We start from the raw sequence: 19,436 nt of genomic DNA, 5'->3' as shown, positions 1-19,436 counted from the left end.
TGCTAACCTTTCTATGGTGGTCACCAGTGAACAACTTATGGGGTGGATGAGCCGCATGGAAAAGGCCTGAGGGCAAATGCATTATGATGATCAGGCAGTAAGTCAATGAGACTTTGTCCTATTTGAGATTGCAAAACTATTTCAATGCCTGAATAGAAAGAACTGCAACCTTAAAAAAAAAATCACACGAGTGTTTACTGATCCTTACATAGGCTTCATTATTAGGTGAAAGAACAATTTGAAAGAGCTTTTCTGGATCAGAGAGATGTTATTTAAAACGTTAGCCTTTGGCAAGGCTATTGGAGAGTGTTGCAAGACTTACACAGCATTAACGCGACAAAACAACCTATGGGTCTCTCTTCTCTGTGGACTTGCTTTTCCTATTATGATTCCAAACGTCTGCCAATTGTAAGTGTGGATCTACAAGATTATCCTGGGACTCATTCTGTAGACCAGGCTGGCCTCAAACTCACAGAGATCCTCCTGCCTCTGCCTCCCGAGTGCCGGGATTAAAGGAGTGTACTCCCACACCAGGCTCATGTGGTTGACTTGGGTTCCACACTGTAGCCCCAAGTGGAGAAAGGGTCACTCCTGTTGTTGCACGTTTACTAAATATACTTACTATTTTAGCTGTCCACTGTAATATTAAGGCTGATAACTGCTGCCATGGCTGCCTTCCTGCTTCTAGGCCTGATAGCACACCTTCGACAGGAAGTCTTCCAACTGGCTTGTGTTTTCAGCAACACTACAATGTCTCAGCTACTGTCTTAGGAGAATGACGAAGAGACAGGAAGGAACTTGAAACAGCAGTTCTGCAGAATGAGCTGCCAGTGATTATTTACTGCCAGAATGCCTTATGGGCTGTGAGCAGGTTCCTGGTGTGTATTGCCTCACTAGTACAGATAACTCTCACCTGGTCCAACATCACTTGTCCCAGCTGCTCAGGAGGAACAGCAAATCACAGCCTCCTCCAGGTGGGGCTGGCCTAGCTGGTTCTCTTGGTTTCCTCCCTATGTGGGACCACTGGCAGCTCTTCTGACTGTGATGGGTTTTTCCCTCTTCACTTTTCTGTGCCTCATGAACTCCATATATCGTCTTCCTCAATGACACGAACTTTCTGTTGCTCTAGGGACTTCACAGTAAGAAGAGGGCATGTGGCTTACAGGAAACAAACTTTCCCACACCATCCTGCTCTTTGCACTCTGTCCACAGAACTTTGCTTCCTCCCCAGGGAGGACCTCCACCTGCCCAAGGCCTGACTTTCAGAAGGGGTGTCCTCTCCACTCCTTAGCAGAGCAGCTTAGAGCTTTCAAGGACATTATGCAAGCAGCCTTCAGTCTCCAGAACAACCTGCTGGTGCTGATGAGAAATACCTGGTATGCTTTTCTCTGTTTCTCTGCCCCTGTTTTGAACTCTGAGCTCTCCAAATAAAAGCTCTATCCACAGAAGGACTGTGAAGACACTTTTGAGCAGCATGGCCTTGAATGCCTAGTTTTGTTGAAAATCAGATTTGACTTCAGTTCGTCTGAACCTGATCGGGTTATTTGCCTTCATGCATTTATCTCATTTTATTTGCTTGGGAGGAAATATTTTGTTTTTATTTTTCCTGCCTTCAAAATATATTTTGGAACCTTTTGTTCTCTTTTCCTTTCCTTGCTACCTTCATCTCTACCTCTGTTCACTCTTTTCTTTTTTCCTTAACCTCAATGCTCCTCCATTTTCCTCCTTCTATTTCCTAGGCTACTTCTTTGCTGGTATTCATTATTCCACATTTAGCATAGATATTTTATAAGCTCCTCATCATATTATTTTTTTTTCATTTCCTGGTAGTGGATATGTGAGCCATATTTGATTTTAAGCAAATTTCTGTATCTTGTATAGATTTTTGTTTCTTGGTTTGTGTGTGTGAGGGGCTTGTTTGTTTGTTTGTTTGTTGGTTGGTTGGTTTGGACAGGGTTCCTCTATGTGGCTCCTGCTGTCCTGGAATCCACTCTCTAGGTCAGGCTGGCCTCAACTTCTCAGAGATCCACCTGCTTCTGCCTCCCAAGTGCTGGGATTAAAAGTGTGCGACGCCGTAGCTGGGCTCATCTTGCATGTTTTTATGTTAAGTTAGAAGTTTGTTTTCCAGAGACAGAGACCCACAACCAAAGCTCAGGCAGAGCTTGGGGGATCCTGTGCAAGAGGGAACAAGACTGATTGTGGGGGCCAGAGGGGTCAAAGACACCACAAGAAAACCCACAGAATCAAACAACCTGGGCACACAGGGCCTCACAGAGACTGAACCCACAACCAGGCAGCCTGCATGGGCCTGACTTAGGCCCCTCTGTCCATATGTTACAGTTGTGTAGCTTGGTCTTCTTGTGAGACTTCTAACAGTGGGGGCAGTGGCTGTCTCTGACTCTTCCCTGCTTTTGGTACCCCCTTTTCCTCCAACTGAGTGGCCTTGTCCAGCCTCAATGTGAGGGGAGGTGCCTAGACTTAGTACAACTTGATATGGCATGCTTGGTTGATATGCATGGGAGGCCTGCCCTTCTCTGAAGAGAAGTGAAGGGGGAGTGTATGGGAGGGGGAAGGGGAGACATTGGGGAGGGAGTGGGAGGAGAGGAAGGAGGGAAAACTGCAGCCAGGATGTTAAAAATGTTGTACACATGCACACACACACACACACACACACACACACACACACACACACACACACACCCCTGAGCTAGGCTTGCTCACAGCCTCAAGTGGGAGGAAGCAAACTGCCATGACAAGGAGTGAGGATACAGGGGGCCCGGCTGAGTTCTGGAACAGAGCCAGGCACCTAGAAGGCGTGTGGTCCCACAGAGTCCATTATGGCAGAGAATCTGAGACAGTAGAAGCTTTAGCAGCTGCTCACAGTGTGTCCAGTTAGGAGAAGAGAGAAATGAAAGAGGACACTCAGATTTCTCCTCTCCACGCAGTCAGGAACCCAAGCCTCGGCAATAGTGCCATTCACTCTAGGATGCTTCTTCCCACTTCAATGAACAGAACCAACATAACCCTTCAGAAGCATGCCCACAGTCTATATAATCACTCAGAGATGTCCCCACAGCCTTGTCACCTCGGGGACTGCGGAGCCTGTCATGTTGACAATGGACACTGTTCACAGTAGGGGGGCCCTTAGGACCAAATGATACCCTGAGACTCCAGATCCTTCCTTTTCCTCTGTGATCCTGGTGTCATGCTTGAGGTGAATTTGCTCTGTCACGTGCCCCAACTGCATTGAGTGGCACCTTTCAAAGTCTTTTATTCAAAGGAGATATTCTATGCTGAGGAAAAGAAGAAGTTTGTCTTCATCTCATGAGGGAATTGGGCCTTTAAGGTGCTGTGGTGGTCTGAATGAGGGGTGATCCCACAGTCTCAGGCGCGGGAACACTTGGTTCCCAGTCGGGGGCACTGTTCAGGGAAGTTTAGGTGCTGTGGCGCTGCTGGAGTAATTATGGCACTGAGGGGGCGTTGGGGTGAAAAGCCTCCCCGTTTCCAGTTGTCAGCTCTCTGCCTGCTGATGTGCTTCAGGATCTGAGCGCTGGCTTCCTGTTCCTGCCTCCGTGCGATTACTTGATGCCATGTCTCCACTCTGCTTCCTGTTCCTGCCTCCGTGCGATTACTTGATGCCATGTCTCCACTCTGCTTCCTGTTCCTGCCTCCGTGCGATTACTTGATGCCATGTCTCCACTCTGCTTCCTGTTCCTGCCTCCGTGCGATTACTTGATGCCATGTCTCCACTCTGCTTCCTGTTCCTGCCTCCGTGCGATTACTTGATGCCATGTCTCCACTCTGCTTCCTGTTCCTGCCTCCGTGCGATTACTTGATGCCATGTCTCCACTCTGCTTCCTGGCTCTTGACGCTCCGGAGCCTTAAGCCAAACAAAACCTGTCTTCTGTAAGCTGCCTTTGCTCGCAGGGTTTATTACAGCAACAGAAATGTAACATAAGTTGGCTTCTCAATAAGAAGATTCCCTCTGTGGTGGAAAAGGTTGATTGTCACCTCCACAGGGTCCAGAACCACCAAAGAGACCTCTAAGCTAGAGAAGGACAGGTCTAGCTTAAGTAACTTGATGGGTTAAGACCCAGCGTACACATGGTTAGCACCAGCCCATGGGCCTGGGTCTTGACTACACGAAGAGTGGGAAGCAAGCTGAGTGCAAATACTCACCCCCATCTGTTTCCAACACCACGTGAACAGCCGTGTGCCGCTCTTGCCGTCATGACTTCCTTCCCTTGAATTGTGAGCCATCTACACACCCCTCCATGTTTCAGTGGGTGGCATCACTCTCTAGCCAGGGGAGGTAGGATGGTATAGGGAGGAGAAAGGGCGCCAAGCATCAGCATGCACGTGCGCATCGTTTCATGGCTCGCTGCTCTTGACTGTGGTCAGAATGTGACAGCTGCTTCAAGTCACCTGGGCAGTGATGGCCCCTGTAAGCCAGGCAACCTGTGCTCCCTTCTGTTGATCTTCTTAGAGTTCTTCAGCACAGCATCTGGAAACAAACAAACAAAGAGACCAACAACGTCATCAATGGGAGAAAGCTGAAAGCACTTCCTGTAACACCAGGTAGGAGGTCAGGGTGGCCACTCCCCTCTCTCACTGCTCCTATTCCATATTGTGCGAAAAGTCTTACCGAATCTAACAGAAAATTCTTAGATGTGGCAAATGCCTTTATCGAGGTAGCCAAGGAAGCAATCAGCATTCGATACCCAGCAGCCTTTCTATATGCCATAGCAAACCTGCCAAGAAAGAAGCCAGGAAAAGGATACCACTTACAAAAGCCTCGAGAAAAATCAAATGGCTAGTTATGAACCCAAAGGAGGAAGTAAAATGCCTCTGCAATGAGAACATAAGGCCAAGGAAGAAAGAAAGGGAAAGAGACACCGACTGTCCTCCCACGTCCATGGATCGGCAGAATCAATACTGTGCAAATGTCTGTTGTACTAAAAGTGACCTACATCTACAGCACACCCTTCATCCAAATTCCAGGGACATTTCCTCGCAGCCGTCGTTCAAAGCAATCCTAAAATCCATAAGGAAACATCAAAGCCCTGGCTTAGCCAAAGCACTCCTGGGAAGACAGAGCAATGGTGACATCTGATCCCAAACGGTATTACAGAGCCATGGTGGCCAAAAGCGGGTTGCTTCCGATGCAAAACCACACATGGTGATTGGTGGAGTAGGCCAGGGGACCCGGAAACAAACCCGTATAACATACCACTCCCAACTTTCACTAAATCTGTAGGGTGCTGAGAAAACTGGATTTCTGCCTATAGAATAAGGAAACTCAATCCCTGTCTCTCTCCCTGTGCAAAATAAATTCAAAAGGGATCGAGGATTTCTACATAAGTTAGGAAAACCTGAAACTGCCAGAGAAAACTATAAACACTTCAAGACACAGACACGAGGCACAGCTTTCTTAAGGATGCCCAGTGGCACAAGACGCAACACCAAAAATTGACCATTGCTATTGATTATATGAATACAGATGCTTCTGCACAGCAGTGGGAAGGCCCACCACAGCAAACAGACAAACTGCTTAACAGGAGAGGGAAACAGGCGCCTTTGCCATCTATGCCTAGATAGGGGATTACTATCTTGACTATATGAATAAGCATAGGAATTAAACACCAACCATTTCCTTAAGTCAGCCATTCAATATTTGGGCCAATGACCAGGACAGACAGTTCTCAAAATAAGAAACAGAAATGTCCAGTACACCTTTAAAAAAGTGTTGGTCTTATCAGACCACCAAGGATTAAAGCTAGATTTCAACAAGAGAAAACCTACAAACTCATGGAAACTGAACAACTTTCTACTCAATGACCACTGGGTCAGGAAGTGATAAAGAAATTAAAGATTTGCAACAATAAAGTTGTAACATACCCAAACTTATGGCACACAATGAAATCAGTGCTAGGGGTAAAGTAAAGTTCATAGCACTAAGTGTCTTCATAAAGAACTTAGAGAGTTACCATTCTAGCAATTTAAATTTGTTTTTGTTTTTGTTTTTCAAAACAAGGTTTCCCTGTGTAGCCCTGGATGTCCTGGACTCATGATGTAGACCAGTCTAGGCTCAAACTCACAGAGATCTGCCTGCCTAGCACTCCTGAGTGCTAGGATTAAAGGCATGCACTAAGGCACCCTCATACTAGCAATTTAAAAGTACACCTAAAAGCTCTAGAACAGAAAGGAGCAAAGATACCCAACAGGAATAGACAGACTCAGGAATAATCAAACTCAGGAATGAAATTAATAATTTAGAAACAAAGAGAAAAACACAAAGAGTCAAAGAAACCAAGACCTGGTTCTTTGATAAAATCAACAAGATAGACAAACCTTTAGCCAAACTAACTAATAAGTAGAGAAAGAATATCCAAATATTAAAAAATCAAAAATGAAAAAGGAGACATAACAACAGACTCTGAGGAAATCCAAAGATCATTAGGTCATACTTCAAAAGCCTTTATTCCACAAAAATTGAAAAATCTAAAGGAAATGGATGATTTTCTTGATAGATTTCACATACCAAAGTTAAGATCAGGCAAACACTTTAAACAGTCCTATAACCCTTAGAAAAATAGAAGCCGTCATCAAAAGTCTCCCCCCCCCCCCCCGCACAAAAAAAGGCCAGGGCCAGAAAGTTTTAGTGAACAATTCTACCAGATTATCAAAGAATAGCTAATGCCAATACTCCTCAAGCTAGTCCACAAAAGAGAAACAGAAGGGGCACTGACAAATTCATTTTATGAAGCCACAGTCACCCTGATACCTAAACTACACAAAGACCCCAAAAGAAAGAGAATTTCAGACCAATTTCCCTTATGAACATTGACTGAAAAATACACAATAAAATGCTTGCAAACTAAATCCATGAACACATCGTAGACCATGATCAAGTAGGCTTCAACCCAGGGATGCAGTGATGGGTCAATATACAAAAGTCCATCAATATAATCCACCATATTATCAAGCTGAAAGCAAAAAAACCCCACATGATCTGATGCTGAAAAACATTTGACCAAACCCAGCATCCCTTCATGATAAAAATCTTGGAAAGATCAGGGATACAGGGCCCCTACCTAAGTATAATAAAGGCAATATACAGCAAGCTGGTAGCCAACATCAAATTAAATGGAGAGAAACTCAAAACAATTCCACTAAAATCAGGGACAAGACAAGGCTGGCCACTCTCTCCATATCTCTTCAGTATAGTACTTGAAGTTCTAAGTAGAGCAATAAGACAACTAAAAGACATCAAGGGGATGGAGATGATATGATAGTATACTTAAGTAACCCCAAAATTCTACCAGAGAACTCCTATAGCTGTTAAACACCTTCAGCAAAGAGATTGGATACAAATTAACTAAAAAAAAAATCAGTACCTCTGTATACAAATGACAAAGGGGCTGAGAAAAATTAGGGAAACAAGGCCCTTCACAATAGCCATAAATACTATAAAATATCTTGGTGTAACTCTAATCAAGCAAGTCAAAGACCTGTGTGACAAGAACTTCAAGCCTCTGCACAAAAAAACTGAAGATGATATCAGAAGATGGAAAGGTATCTCATGCTCATGGATTGGTAAGATTAACATATTAAAATGGCCATCTTACCAAAAGCAATCTATAGATTCAATGCAATCCTGATCAAAATACCAACACAATTCTTTACAGACCTTGAAAGAAAAATTCTCAACTTCATATGAAAAAAAAAACCCAGAATAGCCAAAACAATCCTATACAATAAAAGAACTTCTGGCGGTATCTCCATCCCTGATCTCAAGCTTTACTACAGAGCAATAGTAATAAAAACTGCATTGTACTGTCATAGAAACAGTTTGGATGATCAATGTAGAAGACTCCAGAAATAAACTCACATAACCTTTCGACACTTGATGTTTAACAAAGAAGCCAAAACCATACAATGAAAAAAGAAAGCATCTCAACAAATGGTGTTGATCTAACTGGATGTCTACATGTAGAAAAGCAAATAGATGCATATTTATCACCCTGCACAAAACTCAAGTCTAAATGGATCAAAGACCTTAACATAAAACCAGATAGATGAAATGTTTTAGAAGAGAAAGTGGAGATCAGCCTTGAACTCATTGGCAGAGGAGACAACTTCCTGAACAGAACACCAACAGCTCAGTCTCTAATCAACAAATAATAAATGGGAAACTGAAAAGTTTCTGTAAGGCAAAGGACACTGTCATCAGAACAAAATTGCAGCCTTCATATTGGGAAAGATATTCACCAATCCTACATTTGACAAAGGGCTAATATCCAAAATATATAAAGAACCCAAGAAATTACCAACAAATCACCAACAAATGAAATAATCCCAATTTAAATGGGGTACAGAGCTAAATAGAGAATTCTCAACAGAGGAATATTGAGTGGCCAAGAAGCATTTAAAGAAATGCTCAGCATCCTTAGTCATAAGAGAAACGTAAATCAAAATCATGCTGAGATTCCATTTCACAATGGCTAAGATCAAAAACTCAAGTGACAGCACATTCTGGAGAGGAGGTGGAAAAATTAGAATACTCCCTCATTGCTGGTGAGAGTGCAAACTTGTACAACCACTTTGGAAATCAGTCTGATGCTTTTTCAGAAAATTGGCAATAGTGCTACCTCAAGACCCAGCTATACCACTCTTTGGCATATACCCGAAAGTTGCCCCATCACACAACAAGGACCTTTGCTCAACAATGTTCATAGATAGCAGCTTTATTTGTAATCGTCAGAAACTGGAAACAACCCAGATGTTTCTCAACTGAAGAGCAGATAAAAAATGTGGTGCATTTACACAGTGGAATACTACTCAGCTATTAAAAACAGGGAAATCATGCAATCATCCTGAGTATGGTAACCCAGACCCAGAAAGACACACATGGTATATACTCACTTATAAGTGGATATTAGCCATGTAATACAGGATAACAGTATGCTACAGTTCACATACCCAAAGAAACTAAGTAACAAAAGGGGCTCAAGGGAGGATGTTTGAATCTCATTCAAAACAGGAAATAGAATAGACAGCAGAAGTGGTTGAAGAGAGGAAACAGGATAGGAGAAGTGCTGAAGGAAATGAGGGTGGGGATCAGATGTGGGGAGAATGGGGTGGGAGGACAGAGGGCTTGCAGATAGAAGAGAAGCCAGGGACTGGGGCATCACTGAGCAAGCTGGAGACCTAAACCAGGGTAGGCTCCTGGGGGGATATAAGGGTGCCTCTGGCTGAGACCCCTAGTAGCAGGGTCATAGAGATTGAAGAGATCACACTCTAACCAAACAGGACTTCTAGTGGAGGAAGGTGAACACCAACCCACCCACAAAAACCTTGACCCAAAATTTATCCTGACTACAAGATGTGTAGGCATCAAGATAGAGCAGTTTGAGGGAATGTCCGACCAATGCCTGGACCAACCTGAGGCCCGCATGGAGAGAGAGAGAGAGCGCCAACCCCTGACACTATTAGCAATACTCTGCTAAGCTTGCAGACAGAAGCCTACCATAGCTGTCCTCTGAGAGGCTACACCCAGCAATGGATCGGAAAAAGAAGCTGAAACTCTCAGAAAAACATTGGACGGAATGCAGGGAGCCTTATGGAAGAGCAGTGGCAGGATAGAAGGACCTGGAGGTGCCAGGAGCGTCACAAGAAGACTAATAGAGCCAACTAACCATGGCTCAGGGGAGCTTGTATGGACTGGACCTAGGCTCTCTGTACATATGTACCTGATGCACAGCTTGGTCTTCATGTGGACCCCTTAGTAAGCAGGAGTGGGTGTTGACTCTGACACAGACTCTGTTGCCTGCTTTGAGATCACTTCCCCCTGGCGGGGCTGCCTTGCCATGCCACCAAGGAAGAAGATGTGCTCAGTCCTGATGTGACTTGATGTGTTGGGGGTGGGTTGGCGGGGGGCAGCTCCCCTTTTCTGAGAGGTAGAAAAGGGGTCATGGGGTAAGAGGGAGGGAGGGTGAGATCGGGAGGGGCTAGAATTGGGATGTAAATTGAATAAATAAATACATTTTAAAATCCTTGTAGCCAGGCACAGTGACACATGCCTGTCATCTCAGCATTTGGGGAGGCAAAGGCAGGTGGATCTCTGTGAGTTATAGGCTAGCCTGGTCTACAAAGTGAGTCCAGGACAGCCAAGGCTACACAGAGAAACCCTGTCTCAAAAAAACAAAACAAAACAAAACACAACACCCCCCAAAACAAAACAACAACAAAAACAAACAAACAAAAAATTCTTGTTATGCTTTTAACTTGAAGTGTTTTGTCTATGTTTTTCTTTAGTAATTCTAAAGTTTTGGCTATTGTATTAAGGTCTCTGATCCACTTTAAATGATTTTGGGCAGCCTGAGATATATGGATTTCATTTTTTCTACACGTGGAGACCAAATTTTCTCAGCATTATTTGTTGGAAAAGCTGTCTGCTCATCATTGAATGTTTTTGACAGATTTGACAAAAAATTAAGTAGCTATTACTGTTCCAGTTTATTTTGGGCCCTTCTATGTTCATTTTTGTGTCAGTACCATGCTGTTTGTTTTGTTTTGTTTTTTTACTATGTCTCTGTAATCTAATTTGCAATTAGGTATCATGATATCACAAGTACCTTTTTTCCTTCCTGCTTTGTATTGCTTTAGATACTCCAGATCTCTTGTGATTCCATATTAATTTGAGATTTTTTTTCTACATTTGTGAAGAATGTCATTGGGCCTCTGGTGGGATCAGAGTTAATTTAAAGTCTACTTTTGGCAATGTAATGATTTTTCACACTGTTAATTCTCCTGACTCGTGAGCATGGGAGTACTTCTTGCCTTCTGGTGTCTTCTTGAATGTCTCTTTAGTGTCTTAAAGTTTCCATTGTAGGGGTGCTTGCTACCATGGGCCCTGTGAAATCACACATGGCACAGCACTCTCCTTTGCTGCCCTCCCCACACCCAGCCACCTTCTCTCAACCTATCTAAAATGATAGTCTACCTAGGTGGTAGCTACAGGGTTCCTGGTAGCAAAAATATCATAGGTATCATTTGAAGCTATGGTGAATGGGGTTATTTCAGTGAGAAGAGAGTGGGCAACTTTGTCCCTTCCCAGATTTCAAAGTAAATGGAGGAAATGTTTTCACCATTTAATATAATGTTAGCTTTAATGCTTGTTTGTGTAGCCATTAATAATTGTGGTATGTTCCTGATTTCCTCAGGACTTGAAGGGATATTGAACTTTGTCAAGGCCTTTTCTACACTGCCTAAGATCATCACACAGTTTCTACCCCTACACCTGTTTATGTGTTGAATTGCACATATGCTCTTGTGTATGTTGAACCAACTTTGCATCCCTGGAATAAAACTAACTTAGTAATGATGTGCAACCTCCTTAATATGTTCTTGAATTTGATTTGCAAGAATTTTATTGAGAATATTTGCATGCATGTTCATCAAAGAAATTGGCAGATGGTTTTCATTTTTTGTTGCATCCTTAAGCTGTAATGTTGGCACCAGAGAATGAATTTTGGTAGTGTCTATCCCCTTTCTCATTTATGGAGTAGTTTGAGGAGCATTGGTACCAGCTCTTCTTCCAAATATTGGTAGAATTTGGCTGTGAACTGAACTGGTTCTGGGCTTTTCTTTGTTAGGAATCATTTTCTTACTGTTTCATCCATGTAGTTACGGATCTGTTCAAGTTACCTTCATCTCCTTGATTTAATTTACTCATTTCTTCTATATTGTTTTGGTATTTTTTAAATATAAGTTTTCAAAGTACTCTAATAATTCTCTGAATTTTATTGCAGTAAACTCCCCATTTTCATGTCTAGTTTTACTAATTTGGGTGTGCTTTCTTTCTTTTGGTTACTTGGCTGTTTTTTTCAAAAATCCAACTCCTTGATTCTTTAAAAAAATTAGATTTTTTGTTTTATGTGTATGTTTTCCCTGGATGGATTATATGTGCACCATGTGTATGTCTGTTGCCTTTGGAGGTCAGAAGAGGGTGTTGAATCCCCTGCATCTGGAGTTACAAGTGGTTGTAAGCCACTATGTGGGTCCTAGGTCCTGAACCTGGGTCTTTTGCAAGAGCAGCAAATGTTCTTAGCCACTTAGCCATCTCTCCAGCGCCACCCCATGCTAACTCTTGAATTCTATGTTTTTTTTTTAAAGTTTCTATTTTATTTGTTTCTGATCTGAACTTTATTTCTTACCACTCAGAGTTTTGAGTTATTTTGATATTTATCAGGTTGCAGATCTAATTTCCTTTTTTAAAAATACATTTATTTTATTACACAGGTATAAAACAAACTACATACAGCAGGAAGAACATGTGACAATCATGAGTTCTATAAATGTTATATTCATAGTGGCTTGGCTATTTGTATTTGTCCAGCTTAAAGTAACAGATCTAATTTCTTAATGTAAGCACTTGTAGCTATAAACTTCCCTCTTAGAATTTCCTTTGCTATATCTAACTGGATCTGGTAAGTTGTGCTCTTATTTTCATTGATTCGAGGAACATTTCAATCTCTTCCCTGATATCTTCAACAGAAGTGGTCTTTCAGGAGTGTACTGGTCAGAGTCTTTCTAGTCGTGTGATTTCAGTAGTTTTTCTTGCAATCAATATCTAGTTTTATTGTATTAAAATCTGATAAGATATAAGATATAATTGTGTTTATTTTGTATTTGTTCAGATTTGATTTGTGCCTTATAATGTAGCCTATTTTGAGGAGGTTCCATGAGCTCAGTCAGAAGACAGTGCACCCTCTTTCTGTACATATTCTGTATGTATCTTTTAAGCCAGTTTGATCTATGGTATAAGTTTACTCTTGAATTTCTTCATTGAATTTTAGCTTAGATGATTTATTGTGAGCCGAGAGTGGCACACTAAACTTTCACATGATTACTGTATCAGGGACCACCTGATAGTTCATGTCTTTTAGTTGCTTATTTTATAAAATTCAAAACTATAGCTTTTGATGCATACATATTTACAATTATTTTATCTTTTTGATAAATGATTCCCTTTACTAACAGGAAGTGGCCTTATTTAGTTCTAACTTTTCTTGGAAATATACTTCAGCATCAAAATAACTGTATCAGCTTTTTCTGTGTTTCTGTTTGAATGATAAATTTCTTAAATTATAATTTAGATTACATCCTGATTGTTTTTTTAATTATTTAATTAATTTATTCAGATTGCAACTCAATTGTTTTTTTTCCTCCTTTATTAATTTATTCTTGTTACATCTCAATGGTTATCCCATCCCTTGTATCCTCCCATTCTTCCCTCCCTCCCAATTTCCCCTTATTCCCCTCCCCTATGACTGTTCCTGAGGTGGATTTCCTCCCCCTGTATATGCTCATAGGGTATCAAGTCTCTTCTTGGTAACCTGCTGTCCTTCCTCTGAGTGCCACCAGGTCTCCCCCTCCGGGGGACATGGTCAAAGGTGAGGCACCAGAGTATTGCAACTCAATTGTTATCCCATCACTTGTATCCTCCCGTTCCTCTCTCCCTCCCACTTTCACCCTATTCCCCTCCTCTAGGTAATGATAGATTGTTATCCATTCTTTAATTCTTAGTCTGTGGATGCCTTAGCTAATATACTGTGGTTTTTGGAGACAATCAATATTGTATATAGTTTTTCAATTCATCCACACAGTCTATATCTCCTTATTGGTAATCTGAGCCCATTTAAATTTAAGTTTGGGGGGCTGGAGGGATGGCTCAGCAGTTAAGACCACTTGCTCTTGCAGAGGACCAGATTTCAGTTCTCAGCACCTACAAGTGGCTCAAGAGTTCCTGCAAACCCATTTTCGGGGCATCGGAAGTCCTCATCCAGCTTCTAAGAGCACTAGGCACAGACATGGTGCATATGTATCCATCCTCACAAGCACTTACACATAAAACCCCAGAATCACAAATTTAAAGAAAAGAAACAAGAATTTGCATGTGTGTGTGTGTGTGTGTATTAGTGCATGTGTGTAGGATAACCATGTGTGCTCATACATGTGCATGTACAGATATATATGGGTATCATTTCTCAAGTACCAGTCACCCTTTTAAAATATTCATTTTATTTTTCATTTACTGGTTGATGTATATATTGTCATTCGTGTGTGTGTGTGTGTGTGTGTGTGTGTGTGTGTGTGTGTGTGTGTGCAGGTGCCCATGGAAAAGGGCATCAGACATACAGGAACTAAAGTTCCAGGCAGTTGTGAGCATCCCAACATAGATGCTGGGAATAGAACTCAAGAGATCCACCTATCTCTGCCTCTTTAGTGATGAGATTACAAGTGCACATCTTTTTTTAATTAATTAATTTTATTTTATGGATATTTTACCTGCATATATGCATGTGCACCACATGTAATGAACATGTAGACCATAAAAGAGTATTGGATCTCCTGGAACTGGAGTTACAGGCAGTTGTTAATTGCCATGTGGGTGGTAGCAATTGAGCTTGGGTCTTTTGAAAGAGCAGCAAGTGCTGTTAACTACTGAGCCATTTCTGCAGTCCCATCCTGTTGTTAGTTTTACCTGGGTTTCTAGTATCACACAGGCCCCAGCCCACGCCTTCTGGTATATAATCCAAAGATCAAACAAAGAATCCATAGGATGGGAAAAACTAAAGCATAGAAAATCAATTCAGTGAAATTATAGCAGAAAATTCCCCCAAATCTTGAGAAACAAATAGGCATTCAAACATAAGAGGCATTTAGAACACCAACTAGGGTTGGCATTTAGAACCTCTCCATGGATATTACTGAGAAATGTTTAATGATTTTTAAAAATCTGTCAGTTGAATTATTGTTCTTCTTTACTTTCTGCCCTGTTAGTATCCAGGCTTGTTCACACACTGTGTTGGACATGACAGATTTCTTCATGGCTCTCCTTTGTTTAGCTATTCCTTTCATGAAATATATCCTTTTCTGCTCTTTTGTAATTCAGACTGTCTTTCTTCCTACTATGTGTACAGTATAAGTATTTTAAAGTATTTTTTTCTGTGCTAGTTTGGTGGTCATGAACTGACTGAGTTTGTGCTGGCCTTGAAATGTCCTTATTTCTCTGTCAAGTTTAAAAATAGCATTGCTAGATATATAACAATCTTGTTTGACAGTTATTTGCTTTTAGGGATTGAAATATATTGTTCCATGGTGTCCTGGCTTTGAGTGCTGCTGATGAGAGATCTGACATTATTGTGACATTTCTGACTTTGAAAGCTAGTTGGCAATTTTGCCTTATAACTTCTAATTTTCTTTTCTTTGTATTTTTAACATTTTTACTATAATATGTCATTTATTGGTATTTATGTATCACCAATGACCATAAAATGAACTGACAAAACTGGCACAAAATGTGCTATGAAGGTAAAAATTATTTAGGGTCATAATTATCTGTCAGAGAAGATGCTATATGTTAAGAGAAAGCACAGTGTTCATGACAGTATCCAGGCAACTGCGAGCTGGTTCAATAGACTAGACCTGAGACAGATTCATTATTTACACGTGCACTTCTATTGGGGACTCTGGGATGAACTGGTGGGAAGATGTACACTTCAAAGTCCCACCAAACAATGGGAAGAGCTAACTTTTAAAGCATCATTTGTTTAAGACATTATTGACTCAGGGAGTAAGCACTCTAGGATAAACATATAGCTTAGATATGTGGAATATATATGGATTGCAGGCATTAGGTTGATCATAACTCAAGTTCATGCACTACAGAGATAGGGAGAAATGGTTTTTTGTTTTGTTTTGTTTTGTTTTGTTTGTTTTGTTTTCACTGTTCTGCCATCTCTGCAGTCAAGGACCTCACAAGAGAGGTGTGGCTAAAGTTCCAACATATGCGACCACTTTTAAAGTCTTGGCTTATCATGCCACATGTGGCTAGGATCTTATCCTGGGTCTAATGGAAATGAGGCTGAGTAATCTGGAAGGCAGGGTTCTGACCTGGCCTGCCGGGGTTCGACTAACACTTGAGAGGAGAATTTTCCTGTATAGGGACAGAACACAAGACACAAAGAAATGGGGGCAAGTCTGGATTCTGATCAAACCCTATTTATTGAAAAATTTCACAGAGTTTTTATAGGCACAGAGGCATGGGTATTTTCGTAAGCAAGGGTTGCTATCGATACTTAACTCTGGAATGCTCCAGCAGGTGTCTACCTTTACAGCTGCTATAATTGCAGAAGAGAGAGAAATTCCAGGGAAGTTGTGAAAGATCTGGTTAGTCAGGAGAAAGTTCCCGGAACTGCTGCTCGCAGGCAGCTGGCTTTAATCTGATCTTACCAGTAGTCTTAGCTTACGAGTAGCTCGTGGGGGGGGGGTCTTAGAATGATCATCCCTCACAATAAACCACAACAGGTGTCTAACTGTCGAACCATGGTAAAGTCAGCTGGTTTCTGGTAAATGACAGACTGCTGGAGAAATAGGAACCTAGCCTCTGACAAGATGGAAGAACATTGGCCATATAGCCCATCCCCTACAAGGTTCCAGGAGAGAGAAATGATTACTAGAGCCATTAAGGAAAAATTCCTGGATCATTATGACAAAATTATTTATGGTAAGTGGGAGGATAGAAAATGAATGGGATAAAGGAAGGAAGGGAGTAAAGGAGAGAAATAGAGGAGAAGCAAAGTTAAATACATGAAAGAAGAAAGAAGAAAGCAAAAGATGGAGAATGTTATACAAGAGAAAAGATCATGGTCTCCAAATGGTTTCTGGTGACGGCTCAGATCACAAACATAGCTCTTGGCTGCAGAGAGACTAAGGGCCTAGACAAGACCCTCAGAGTCAGCCTAGACCATGGATATCAACATGGTCTCAGGCTGCAACTCCAGCCATTCACATCGTATCCAGCAGCAGCACAGCCCACAGACTTAACAGGCTACAGTCCAACTGATCTGACCATGGCTGGCTATGAACTGAAAATCCAAAAGTCACCCAGGCCGCAAGGCTGGAAGTCTCAGCTGGTCTTCAGTAGATGCTGGAATCCCAAAGAAGTAGACTCTAGTGCCGGTGAAGGAATAGATGTCCAAGCAAGGCGAGAGCAAGCAGACAAAGAGCAAAAGCTTCCGTCTTCCATGTCCTTATTCAGGCTTCTAGCAGAAGGTGTGGCCAACATTAAAAATGTGTTCCCCCCAGCCCCCATTCAAGATCAGAATTAAAGATATATGTCTTCCCATTTCACGTTCCAGACTAGAAGTGGATTCGTTCTATGCTGCTCTAATACAGATGTTAGAGATGTTAAGCTGATTTGAAATTTTTCTAAGGTTTTTGAGAGCTAGTGAGACAGAGAGGTTAATTGCTGTAGAAAGGGCTTCAGGCCAGCTGTTTTAGTTCAAAGTTCAGAAAATAATGCCCAGAGTGGCAAAAGGAGGGCTGAGTTGGATGGAGTTGGATAGTCCCCTTCAGAGGGTACCTGAAGTGCTTTGAGGGGTTTGGGGCATGCACGTTTCTTCCAGCTGACAAAGGGGGCAATGTAGAGAGGGCAGCAGTTAGAGTGCCTCGAAAGAGGTCCATCCACGGGACCACAATAAAACTTAACAGATGGCAAAAATCTAGAACAAAAGTCAGGAGGTAATAACCACACAACCTGTGTGAAGCATTAAGAAATAACAGTAATGTAAGTTTTGTTTAGTAAGGTTAGACCATGTAAAACTCTTTAGAAGGTTGAAGTAACTAATTATCTGTTTGCTACATCAGACTCCTACCTAAGGAACAAGCACCCAGAAGCTTTGTAAAAGAACTCAGTGAAAGTCAGCATCTAATTAGCAATTTAAAAAAGAAAGAGAATTTTACTGAGTCATTTCTATAGGAATGTCTAGGAAAGCTTCCAAACACATTCCTTGGATAGTCTGAATAATTACCCAAAACTGTGAGTTTGATGGCAGCATCTGGAAGCCTCCTTTAATCACAGAACCTAGGTGGTTATGGTATGGAGCCTGGAATTAGCTTTTGTTAAGAATAAATACTGAGAGCCAGAGTAGAGGGCCAAATGAAAACCCATGCAGGTCCCATTCCAGTTATGTGGTCGGCTTAGGTACAAGGTTTCCCTGTACACAGTGTCCTCAATATGTCAGTTCAGAGGGCAGAGTAATTGTTAATTGTAATTTCTCTCTGTTGTTTAGACATTTAGGATGCGGTGTAGACTCTAAGATCCTCAACTGGGCAGGAGAATCCATCCCCCTGTTATGAGATGTGAGGTGTAATTCATCTTCCATATAAATAAGAAAAAGGGCTGTTTGTTTGTTTTTCAATTTGGCCACGTAGTCAGGGCTGATAAGGCCCACACAGGCAGAGACAAAAGCAGCAGACATTTGACAGGTCTTATTTCCCATGCATCATTATCCTGTAATTAGGCTAGCATGTAATTTATTCTAGTGAGGCCATGTCCCATCCAAGGGAAAGGGTACTACTTGAGCCTAGGACTGTCCTGCCATGCAAGTGCATTGTAAATCTAATGCACTTTATTCAAGCATTTAGGTTTTTTTTTTAATTGTGTAAATTTTTTTATTCATTTGACAGCCTCATTGCAGCCCCCCCCCCCGCCCCCCGCCGCCTCTCCTCCCAGTTCCATGGGCTCACAACCAAAAATATAAGCATTTATATTATATATATATATATATATATATATATATATATATATATATATATATTGTTTTTCAAGGCAGGGTTTCTCTGTGTACCTCTGGCCTATATATCTTATTTTAAATATTATTTTACATCAAACAAACTTTAAGCTTACTTTAAACTTGTTTTGAGGTACTTTCTTTAGGTTTAACTTTGATAATATATACTGAAGACCTCATAACGGGAGATACAAATTGGTTTAAAAACACAAATTTGAGTACATTAAAGAATTTGGTCATTATAAGGTGACTGACCATTAACTTTTAAATTATCTTTCACAGTTTATGCCAGGTGTGATGGCACACACCTTTAATCTCTCCACTTGGGAGGCAGAGGCAGGAGGATCTCTGTGAGTTCAAGGCCAGCCAGGGCTACACAGAGAAACACTGTCTCAAAAAGCAAGCAAGCAAGCAAACAAACAAACAAACAAAGTTTACAATGAGTAATTTGCATAAAATTATGATTTTATAATTTTATTTTTGTTAAGATTTTGAGCCTTGCCAAGGTCCATGACTGTCCCAGGTCCTGCTGCAGCTGGAGTCTGTGTTGTTGCCCATGGCCCATATTGCCACCAAAGGCCATGATCCATGATCTGTACTGCTACCTTAATCTGTGCTGCTCCTGAGTGGTCTGTACATCTGAGGGCATGATGATGATCCATTCCATGCTGTCTCTGAGGGCTGTAACACTATTGTTTTTATATTACCAGTTTGCCCAGCTAGCAATCAATCAAGACACTGACACTTGTTTTATATTAAAATAGCCTTAGTTAACCTGGGGCAGGGCAGAAATTA

The 19,436-nt window shown here is 41.5% G+C and overlaps 1 protein-coding gene across 1 annotated transcript in view; it reads left to right on the top strand.

Moving 5' to 3' along the window:
- The window catches only part of CLDN34 (claudin 34), a 163,742-nt gene that overhangs the window by 81,119 nt on the left and 63,187 nt on the right, over window positions 1–19,436 (top strand). The window lies entirely within an intron of this gene.

This window comes from Acomys minous, assembly GCF_964271855.1.
Source record: "Acomys minous genome assembly, chromosome: 7".
Classification (NCBI taxonomy): Eukaryota; Metazoa; Chordata; class Mammalia; order Rodentia; family Muridae; genus Acomys; species Acomys minous.
This window is presented reverse-complemented; position numbering and strand designations above follow the sequence as displayed.